This window comes from Triticum urartu, chromosome 3A (assembly GCF_056163025.1).
Source record: "Triticum urartu cultivar PI428250 chromosome 3A, HENAU_Tu73, whole genome shotgun sequence".
NCBI classification, from domain to species: Eukaryota; Viridiplantae; Streptophyta; class Magnoliopsida; order Poales; family Poaceae; genus Triticum; species Triticum urartu.
Genome location: NC_141875.1, coordinates 272,151,826 through 272,160,408, shown reverse-complemented (window position 1 = coordinate 272,160,408; position 8,583 = coordinate 272,151,826).

The following is an 8,583-nucleotide window of genomic DNA, read 5'->3' as shown; positions in this document are numbered from 1 at the left end:
AAACTAGCTAACCTATGCATGAGAGAGAGAGGAGGGGTGGGGGCTTACAGAGGATGGCTCCGGTGGTGGCGAGGGAGGCAGTGGTGGCGAGGGAGGCAGGGGCGTCTCCGGTGACGGCGAGGGAGGCAGTTCTGGCGAGGGAGGATCCGGTGGCCGACGGCGGCTCCGGTGGCGTTGATGAGGCCGCGCGGCTCTGTGGCGTTGGGGGCGGCTCCGATGGCGTCGACAGCGCACGGCTCTGGTCGCTCCGGGGGCGTCGACGTCGGAAGGAGACGGCGGCGAAGTGAAGCGACGACGAATCGGGGAGACGGCGGTGGGGTGGGTCGAGAGATTTGGGGGGCAAGTGGTGGCCGGGGGGAAACGGTTTTTTGGTTAAGTCAAAACTAACAGCAGCGCGTTTCGCAGAACGCGCTATAGCTAAGGTAGCGATAGTGCTTCTTCCAAAACGCACTACTGCTATACATATGTAAGTTTCTCTCTTTTTTATTTCCTTTTCTGTTTCTATAGAGGGGGTCCTCGAAACGCGCTGCAGCTGCATTAGCTACAACGCCTCTTACTAACACACGCTACAGCTAAGCCTTTCTCTGTTTTTTCGCTTTTTCATTTATTTTGCTTTACATTTTATTTTTTTTCTTTCTCCTTTTTCTGTTTCTTTCATTTTCATTTACTTTTCTATTTGTTTTTCATTTTATTTTATTTCCATTAGCAGTAGCGCTGTTACAGGGAAACGCGCTGCTACTCATGCCCTAGCGGTAGCGCGCTTCCTGCAAGGCCGCTGCTGCTATGCGTAGCCCATCGTTCCAGCAATGGGAATATTAGTAGTTGCGCTTTTACGGGCACATGCGCTACTGCTAGAATCATATCTGCAGCGCGGTTTATTTTGAACCGCTACTGCTATCTAGCACTAGCGCCCTTTTTTAACCCGCGTTGTTGCTAAATTTCTGTGTATAAGCTTTTCCCTAGTAGTGCCAAGGCCTGGGCCTCGGGTGTATCTCCAACTATAGGAGTATGCAAGGCATCCATGTTGCGGCGATGAAGTTCTTCTCTTTGCTGCAAGGGGAGAGGCTCGGGGCGGTACTCCTCATGAACGCGCGACGGATCGCCGTTCCCGTTGCCTTCGTCTTCACGATCGAAGCCAGGAGGGCTGCGTAGTCCATTGACCACCAGGACTTCTGTCGCCGAGTCATTGCTACCGTACTCGGATGCAGTCTCTACGAAGCCAGTCGACAGATCGAACAGGCCGTAGAGAGACTCGTCGGGCTCGATCGCCGCGACTTGAGGGGTGGCGGACTGGCGGGCCGCCGCATGCTTCACCCACCGTTGAAGCCTCGACCAGCCGGTGCGCTTGCTCCGGCGGGTCGTAGGGAGGGGGAAAGCCGTTGGAGTCGACTGGTACTGGGTCGACGGTTGCCGTAGGAGGACGCCGCAGATGCACGCATGAAAGTGCGTCGCCCCGCGGGCGGGGAGCACGTCGACGTCGAGTGGTGCCTCCTGAAGCCAAGCGGAGTCGTCAGCGGCAAACACGAGCGCGCCGAGACGGATCTCGCGGCCCTCAGCCAAACCTCCACCTGGAATCATGATGATGGGGATTGGAAAAATTGCAACTTCGCCAATAAGTCGCTAAGACACCTGCCCCACGATGGGCGCCAGCTGTCGTGGGTCTAAGACTGACAGTAGAATGGGGGGTAAGTATGAGGAGGCAAGATCTTAGCTATGGAGGAGTTGTATGCACGAGTTTACGAGTTCAGGCCCTTCTCGGAGGAAGTAACAGCCCTACGTCTTGGAGCCCTGAGGCGGTCGACTGAATATATGTGTGTGAATTACAGAAAGTACGAACCCCTGTCCCTGAGGAGGGGGTGGCTTATATAGAGTGCGCCAGGACCCCAGCTCCCCTCCGTTACACAGGATTCAATGTTCATAAAGGAAAGGCGTTACTGGTAACGTCTATAGTAAAGCATCATAAATGCTCATAATGCTATGGTTTATGTCCTGACCGTTGCAGAGTGGAGGGTTCCTCATCTTATGGTGGTCGAGTGTCTTCAAGGTGGTCGAGTGAGTGCATCTCCACGGTCGAGTGGTTGATGGTTTCTCTTCGACTGTTTCTGATTCTTTGTAGAGATGTCCATGGGGCTGGTAAGTTGGACAGGTCCATGACCCTACCCTAGGTACATAGCTTCATCAGGCGGCGCGGCTTGGAGCAGATCGAGCACAGGGATGGAGCTCTAGTGGCACGTCTCGGGCTCCATGGATGGCAGTGGCCGACGCTGTTGCCTGAAGAAAGAAAATGCAGAAGAGGATTCAAAGAGGAAACACGGGGACGAAAGCAAAGGGAGACGGAGGGCATGCAAGCGAGGCGACTCATCTGCTCGGTTCCGATAGCGACGGTTGTCCAGAAGGAGGCGGAGATGAAGGGACACGGGGCCACGGGAGGAGCTCGAACGATTCCCTCTCGAGAAGCACGAGAGTTGAAGGGACGAAGACGACCGTGGCTTGAGGTGCGTGCGGACGACGGGGACGCGGCCTAGACGGCGGGATCTGGTGAAGCTCGGGCAGGAGACGTGCTCGAGGCTGAGGAGTTCAGGTGGCTGCAACTGGACGGGTGTATCGAGCCGAGGTCGGGTGATGGTTGGGTGGATCGGGAAGGAGGAGGCTTCGGCTTTGCAGTGGTTGGGCGGCGGCACAAATCGAGGGAGATGGTCGGAGCGAGGGGATTGGCCTGGTGGAGAAAAACAAGGAGGGTGGAGACGGCACTCGTTGGGCCCGAAGGAGGCCGGAACAAACAGATGATAGATCCCATATCGTATCATGTGTGTGTTGGAAACGTATCCTACGTGATACTTGAATTCCCACTTATCAACTCCTAAAACTTTCTGGTTATGCAATCAGGTGTTGGGGATACAGGGGAAGCATAATATCTCACCCAAACTAACAATCCCTACATCCAGCTGTATCCATCCTTCAACACATAACTAAGAAACCTTCGGAAATCGTGTACCTCAACCTTCGAAAAGCATCCGTTATACAAGTTATGGCAATACTCATGAACTCCCGCCCCAGTACTGGGTGGCGTCGAGGTTATCTCACCAACAACTGTATAAAAGAGATTTTCGATGTCGGCGAACTCAGGTATTCCAGAACTGCAATGGTAAAATTTTGATGACAACACCTCGGAGCTCAACTCCCCGGGACACTGCCACAACCCCTAAATGTCAGGAGGCACCAAGAATAATGCTCTCGTCAGAAGACTATCGAAACGATTCCAAGATATCCGCGTGATCCTAAAAAAATTCATGAAATTTGAGGAGAGAAAATTCAAAACTTCTACTTCAGGAGGCCTCACCAGAGCGACGAAGGGACTGAGGAGTAAAAAGAATCTTACTCTCCGATATATATAATCCTAAGACTCAAAACATTTTGTTCTAGACTCAACAATGTCAGCGATTTGATCAAGCAGGGGGCTCCTAAGTCGGGGATGGCTCTGATTACTAACTTGTAACACCCACAATGCGGCTATATCTCCCACGTGTCGGGGCACGACTTAGAGGCATAGCTGCATGGTAGTTTTGTCGCAAGAGGGGTAATCTTCACACAATCCCATGTACTGAATAAGAAAGGGATAAAGAGTTGGCTTACAATCGCCACTTCACACAATACATAAATAATTCATACAACATCCAAATACACTCATAGACCGACTACGGTTAAATCCAACAGAAAAGGAAGATAAACCACAAATGCTAGATCCCCGATCGTCCCAACTGGGCTCCACTACTAATCAACATCCAAATACACTCCTAGACTGACTACGGTCAAATCCAACAGAAAAGGAAGATAAACCCCAAATGCAGAGGCAAGGTGGAGCGCGCTGGGCCTAGCGAGGAGGAAGACGCGATCAATGCTCGAGGCATTCGTCGTCACCTGAAGAACAGGAGGCAGTCGAGGCAGGGGGCCGTGTGGGCAGGAACTTGGCGCCGGCCTCGTCCTCGAAGCAGAGGAAGCAGGTGCGTGACGTCGCCGGGGACAGCAAGGAGGTGGGCTCCGGTCGGTGGGTCGAGGGACTTGGCCGGCGGCGCGGCTTGGAGCAGATCGGGCGCAGGGATGGAGCTCCAGTGGTGCGTCTCGGGCTCCATGGATGGCAGTGGCCGACGTTGCTGCCTGAAGAAATAAAATACAGAAGTGGATTCGGAGAGGAAACACGGGGAGGAAAGCAAAGGGAGACGGCAGGCATGCAAGCGAGGCGACGCATCTTCTCGGTTTCGATGGCGACGGTTGGCCGGAAGGAGAAGGAGATGAAGGGACACGGGGCGACGGGAGGAGTTCGAACGATTACCTCTCGAGAAGCATGAGCGTTGCAGGGACGAAGACGACCGTGGCTTGAGGCGCGTGTGGACGACGGGGATGGGGCCGAGACAGCGGGATCCGACAAAGCTCGAGCAGGAGACGTGCTCGGGACTAAGGAGTTCAGGTGGCTGCAGCTGGACGGGTGTATCGAGCCGAGGTCGGGTGATGGTTGGGTGGATCGGGAAGGAGGAGGCTTCGGCTTTGCAGTGGTTGGGCGGCGGTGCAAATCGAGGGAGATGGTCGGAGCAAGGTGATTGGCCTGGTGGAGAAAAACGAGGAGGGTGGAGACGGCGCTGGTTGGGCCGGAAGGAGGCCGGAACAAACATATGATAGATCCTGAAAGTGCTAGTGATCGACTAGAGGGGGGTGAATAGGCGATTTTTATGAAAGTCTTCAAAACATGGAAGTTTCGAAGACAATCGATAGAAATGAACCTATTAACATGCAGCGGAAGGTAGACTACACTAGGCAAGCCATAGTCAAGTATTCAATGAAGTGAAAGCACAAAGATTAATAGCAGCTAGGCAGTATGGATCAGGATGGAAGATAGTATGAAGCCAATCAGAACAAGCAGTCACACAGTGAAGACAAATAGATAATGCAAAGAGGCACTGACTTCACAAGGACCAACTGTAAATAAAGAGATGGAAAGGATAGAACCAGTTGCTCGTTGAAGACAATGGTTTGTTGGACCAATTCCAATTGCTCTGACAACTGTACGTCTGGTTAGGGAGGCTGAGATTTAACTCAGAAGACCGTGTCTTCACCTTATTCCCCTTGAGCTAAGGACACCCAGTCCTCGCCCAATCACTCTCGTAAGTCTTCAAGGGAGACTTCCAAACCTTCACAGACTTCGTTCACCGGCGATCCACAATGACTCTTGGATGCTTAGAATGCGACGCCTAACCGGCTGGAGGATTCACAGTCCTCAAGTGTAACAAGTCTTCAGATCACACAGACAGGAAGACTTCAGTGATGCCTAACACTCTTTGGCTCTGGGTTTTTAGGGCTTTTTCCTCGCAAGGATTTCTCTCTCAAAGGCTTCGAGGTAGGTTGCTTTCAAACGACAAAAGTCGTGCACTAACTCTGACATGTGTTCCAACGGTCAGATTTCAAACACACGCGACAACTTTACTTGGGCTACAAGTAAAGCTGACTCATCCAGCTCTGGATAAGATTTTCTCTCATTGTCTTCGCTCGAAGACATAGGATTTTGGTTAAGCATCACTTCAGTCACTCTGACTTTGTTCACTGGGACCCCACTTAACAGTACGGTGGTTCCTATGACTCAACAAAGAAGAAAAGGAAACGACGAAATAGCTAAGTCTTCGCGCTCCATAGTCTTCACTCAATGTCTTCTCTTGTCATAGTCCTCAATGTGAATATCTGCACATACCACCTTTGTCTTCAACGTCTTCATACATTTGTAGGGGTCATCTCCGGTAGGAAAACTGAATCAATGAGGGACTACTACCTGTGTTATCCTACAATTCTCACAAGCACATTAGTCCCTCAACCAGGTTTGTCGTCAATACTCAAAAACCTACTAGGGGTGGCACTAGACGCACTTACAATATGCCCCTTTTTGGTGATTGATGACAAACTGGTTGAAGTTTTCAACGGGGATAAAAGTATGTGAATGTCACATCCCTAGCTTAGCCTTTGCTTGTCCTTGCATGATCATCATGTTAGATTTTCTCAGAAAGTTGAAATGGGGATGACAGAACCCTCGGCACCCCCTTGGAAACAACTAGGCTTTACTAAAATCTTTTTCAATGAATCTGAAATGCCCTTCTAAAAAGTCCACCCTTTTTGTCTTGGGTTAGAACCTCTGACAAAATGGGTTCACATTTTTCTAGGACAGATAAGTCATTGGATTAAAACTTTATATATTTGCATTCGGGCATTTAAATGCTATAAAATAATTTAAAGGCCGAAATAATTCTGGAAATAAGTGTGGGTTGTTGGAAATAATCTAAACAGAGCCCCTAATTATTTTCAGGATTTTTGAAGATGCCTAAGTATTTTTAATAAAGCCACAAAGTTACAGAAAAATAGAAAATAGAAATTAAAAGAGAGGGAGGGAACTTACCTAGACGTAGCCCACCAGTCGGCCCACCTGACGGCCCAGCGCTATGCTGGCCCATGCCAGCCAGCTGCTTCGTCCCCGCCAAGCAGGCAAAGAGGTGACGCTGGCGAGCACGAGCTCGCCACGGCGCCACCTGCTTGCTGCCCACGCCCCTGGACACCTGGGCGAGCCCCATGTCGCTGCCACGACCCTACAGACACCTCACTCGCTCCCCTGCCTCTCTCCCTCGCTCTCCCGCACCATGGCCGACGATGCCGTGCCCGCGCCACCATGAAACTCGTGTCCGCCGTTGTCCCCGTGCCGCGCTGCCGTGTCCAACAGCTTCGCCATCGTCGTCTCCGTCAAGAAGCCCGAGCCCCGAGCGCTCGCATGCCCTGCTTCGTCCTCTTCGAGCTCGACTTCACCAAGCACCGCCGCAGATCCTCTTCGACGTCACCGCCGCAACAGTTCATCCCCGGCCGCGCCGTCTGCTCCTACGTGATCGCCGGAGCACGAAACCTGCACTGCCCCGCCGCGTCTGGCCTTGCCGACGGCTAAACACCGGCGAGTTTGACCCCGTTTGACCCTGTTTGACTCCGTGTGGGCCCAGGTTGATTCCTCCCTGAGTCCATGACAGGTGGGGCCCGTCTGCTAATTAAGCTAGGCTTAGTGCTAACTAGAAATTAGTTAGGCTAATTACACTGACACGGGGGTCCCACTGGTCAGGTTTGACCTGGACCAGCTCCGTTGACCGCTGATGTCACCATGACGCACTGCTAGCGCAATAACTATTTTCTGGAGTTACTTTTACACAGGAAATTCTAGAAAATACTACAAACTTCGAAAATTCATAACTTTTAATCTGTAACTCAAAATGCAAAGATTTATATATGAAATTTGATCAGAAAAATTCAATCTTCCCATCTGTAATGGTTTCATGCATGACAGAACACTTTAACCTTGCTGTTTAGGTGATATAAGCTAATGCACTTATATGACTTCATAACATGAGCTTCCATTTGAATCCTTGATTCAAATAGACTCAACCAACATGTTTTACAATGTATTAGCCAGGACACATCATATTGCCATGTCATAGCATGCATCATAATGTTGCATATCGCCATGTGATGGTTGTGTTCTGTGGTGTCTTTCGTGGTAGGTTCTGCCTCCGAGGATACCTTTGATTATCCGACTGAAGGGAAGTACCCTACTACTACTCCATTAGGCAAGCAGCCCCATTGATCTTATCGATACAATCCCATGTTGTCGCTCCTGCTCTCATTTACTACATTAATACAACAACATTTCAAACTGCATTGTGCTGCGGTAGTTGAACCCTTATCCTCTGCATGACCTGTCATTGCCACAGTAACTAGATGAAACCCACTAGCATGTGTAGGAGTTGATTGAGCCATGTATGTGTTTCCTACCTTGCTATGCCTGTTATGCTTAGAGTTGTGTCAGGTCTGGTTCATATGGGTCATGGGCTAGAGTGAAATGATTACGTCGGTAATGTGAGGGTTGTGTTGAACATGATTTGGTAGAGGTATAGATGAGAGGCCATGTAGGAGTACATGGTGGGTTGTTTCATTGAGGCCGTCCTTAAGAACAGAGATCTATATTTGTGATTCAAGAATCAGTTACTACCATACATTGGGCCCGAAACCAATGGACCCTCTCGGCTTCTTAACCACCCTAGCTCTTTGTCCAGGAGTTGCAACTAGTTTCTGGTGTTTATACGTTATGTCTTGGCGGCCGTGCGTAGCGCTGACCCTAGGGGTGGGCTATGATGCGGTAGATACACCGTGGCATAGTGTACCGAGTCGCCCGTTTGGTGTCTCGGGAACCCTGTACACATCGTTCGGGGCCGTATGTGGAAACCTCGGCCGGCTCCCTGTGGATGGAACCTGGATAGGTGATAAACCTGGACTAGAGACTTGAGTGTTTAGGTAGGCCGTGGCCGACACCCTCGTTGGGCTTCCGCTTGAAGGTTGCCAAGTACATGTTGTGTAAACGACGATACGTAGTGAGAGCGTGTATGAAGGAGTACACCCCTTCAGGGTTAACATCATGTATTCGAATAGCCGCGTCCGCGGTAAAGGACTACTTGGTTGCCTATACAGTTCATAGACAAGTTAATGGTTACTACTAAAAGACTCAAGATAAGTGTG